This window comes from Coffea eugenioides, chromosome 6 (assembly GCF_003713205.1).
Source record: "Coffea eugenioides isolate CCC68of chromosome 6, Ceug_1.0, whole genome shotgun sequence".
Classification (NCBI taxonomy): domain Eukaryota; kingdom Viridiplantae; phylum Streptophyta; class Magnoliopsida; order Gentianales; family Rubiaceae; genus Coffea; species Coffea eugenioides.
Genome location: NC_040040.1, coordinates 25,777,709 through 25,781,213, shown reverse-complemented (window position 1 = coordinate 25,781,213; position 3,505 = coordinate 25,777,709).

Here is a 3,505-nt window from a genome sequence, read left to right as displayed (position 1 = left end):
TGTATACCATCTTTCATCTCCCAAGAACGGAAAAAATGCACTTTTCATTCTCAAAGTTTGGGTTGTTGACCAATTTCATCCTCAAAGTTTCACTCAAAACACATTTCATCCTCAAAGTTCCGTAATTTTGGCCAATTAAGGACAATTGACAAGAATTTGCAAATTTATCCTTAGAACCAACTTTAAACCCAACAAAAAATGGGTAAAACCGAATGGAGCCATTTTTTAACGAAACAATAATTTACAACAGACGAAAACCAACATTCTTCTCCTTTTTCCCTCTGCCTTTCTGTAACCCCAAAATTTTTTGTGCAGCTTCAGCCCAAGACTGCATCTCCTGATGCGCATCACACAAATGCAGTAACCACATTATATGAAGATCTGGAACAGGAGCAAAGGCCAATGCAAGTTTGTAAAAGCCCTCTGTTGCTGCATATCGATCCACAATCATAACAGATGCCTAAAAGATTTTTTGATTAATACCATATATTAATAAAAATCCATCATGCATATTATATGTGGTAGGATTGATCATAACATCAAATATACCAGAAGCGCATGTTCCAAGCTAGCATCAAGAGCCAAAAAGAAGGCTGTTAGCAAGATATTTGACCTCAGTCCAAGACCAATGGTTCTCTGATGAATTTTGAGGAACAGAGACAAATGAATTATCTGGAAGACCACAATCATTTAACAAGTTAGGACTCTTAGATTCATCTACCATTTCCCTCAACGATATTCTAAGAGCGCTTAACCACTTTCTTCAAGTATTCCATCAGATTTCATCTAAGTCACTTGAACTTTAGACATCAATTCAGAAAGAGTAATAGTTAGCATGACCCTTAGCCTAGCTGTTTGCGTGATGTAGGAGAAAGAGCTCTGCAACCTGAAAAAGCTAAACTTTACTCAACATGTCAAGAAGCATATTTACTGCTGGAGCCATATAACCATCCTAAGTAAATCAGTAACTATACCCGGACAAGTATTTGTAGGTCAATAACAGCTCTTTTCCTGATATTGTCATTCCGATGCAAGACGAAGAAGATGAAAAGAAACTTGCTTCAAGAATTGATCATTTTCCCTTGCCATTAGTGTTGCTCCATGGAGTTCAAAGACACTATTGAACACAGGGAACAGAGCTTTCCAGGATGCCAGGGGTTGATACGAGAGAAGACATTCATAAATATAGAAGTCGGGCAGTCAAGTTTCCCATAATCAGTTGCGATGCTGTGGGATGCAGCAGTTCTTGAAAATTTCTCAGCTATTTCTAGAACTTGAAGACTGACGGCCGCCATAAGGTTTTCTTCCCAAAGTTCCTAAAAGAATGGAGAAGAAAGAAGGAGAAGAATGGAGCTTTTCCCTTTTGCTATTTTCCAAATTTTCGTCCGATACAAAATGTGGCTCCATTCGGTTTGACCCGTTTTTTGTTGGGTATAAAGTTGGATCTGACGGAGCGTGCTTCTCACGTGCAAAGTTCCATCCAAATTAAATAATTGTCCTTAATTTCCCGTCAATTGTCCTTCATTGGCCAAAATTACGGAACTTTGAGGATGAAATATGTTTTGGGTGAAACTTTGAAGATGAAATTGGTCAACAACCCAAACTTTGAGAATGAAAAACAGATTTTTCCCCCCAAGAACCCTCTCTCATCATCCCATGTATAAGGCTACATGTCACTATTGTGTGCTCTTGTGTGTCTCTGTGTAGTATGCCAATCTACCTATTTATAGGGAACATTATCTGGCCAAAAACTCAAATAACAACAAGAAACCAATTCTAATTCCTAGACTTGTATAGAATAGGAAATAACTTCTAATTCTAAACAAAATAGAAAATTTTTTTGCTACTATTTCAAGTAACTAAAACCAATTAGGAAACTAGTTACTTACACACAAAACAAGAAACCTACCTAAAAGAAATTAAGCCAATTTCCTAACAAATCTTCACCTTGACGAAAATTTCTTTTAACAACTATTTGCTTTCAACTACCAAATAATATAGTATCGATGTAACAGCCCCACCTCCCCCTAAGGCGAACCAGAGGGTTCGGCGGGCCGCCTGCCCAGCTCTCGCCGGGACTCAGTCGTTCACTACATTCCTCAAATAAATTACAAGATAACATCTCAAATATAAATCCAATATTCCAACATTTACATATCAAAAGCGAAGCGTCCACGCTTCCACTGCGCCACTCTAATCCATGATCACAATTATTATACAGGAGGAAGTCCAAATCTTGACTATTACACATCCAATCAATTCTAAACGGTCAATACAATCCCAATATGAATGATTACACAAAAGGAAATCCAAATTCAAGAACACTACAAGCCCTTCCTTCGCCTTGAGCCCTGTGGAGGGGAATAAAACATTTTGGGGTGAGCTAGAAGCTCAGCGAGTAACCCATAAAATCAGTTATCAAATCAGTTTCACAATCATTCATTTCAATAATGTCATGATTCAGTAATCAATGCACTTTCATTGCTCTTTGCTCTCGTGAGCCAGTGAAATCGTGGTACTTAGACGTCCAACGCTCCAAACAATCATTTAACATGGAACATTTAACATTGAACAGTGAGAAAGAGCCCATTGGCTCTACAGTAACATTAAACGGTGGAGGAGACGTCGGGGTCCAGCACACGAATTCCAAGTACTCATTTGAGCCAAAACATGTCAAGAACTTATATGCCGGCACACAGGATATGCAATCAAAGAAACGATGCAAGAAACATTTCGAAGTAACGTTGGAAATAGTTTAAGGTCACTCACCTCCACGGCTCATAATCCTCGTCCAATATAGCCAATTCCATCGTTCAAGTCCAAGCCTTTCACTTGTAACTTAAGGTAACCAACGCTATTCAAAATCGGACAGCATTTCCCCTTAATTCCTTTATTTTCCAACCTACAATCAAACCCAATCACATAGCAATTAATCACACTTGCTCATACAATTCACCAACCATAAAACATATCTATTTAGGCCACAAAATCCTTCAATCAAAGCCTTAGAAATCCACCATTGGAAAATCCCCAAATAAAACCCTAGAAACCGGAATTTCCGCACAACCTTGAAATTTTCCGCAAACAAGTGCATTTAATGCCCAATAGCTTCATTTAACACCATCATAAGTTCTCAATTCAAGACCAATGAAGCATAATCATATAAAATCGGAAAAAGATCCAATAAATCAGAAAATTATCATAAACTCCTTCAACCCATAGAATACTCCACAATACAACACAGTTAAACATCACAAACCACCAATTAACCAATTTTAGAACAAAAGGGAACTTGTTTATCCAACTTACCTCAAAATCAAGAAAGCTATCCACTTAGAGCTTCCCATCCAAAAACAAGCCATCAAAAGCTTTAAACCACCCTAGTGAACCCTTGTATGAAATATTTTCCGAAACCATCGGTGAAATCGCAAGATTTGGTGAAGATTGAAACTAGGAAAACTTGAGAGCTTTTCTCTCTTATGAAGCTCGGTTGAGCCAGGGAAGA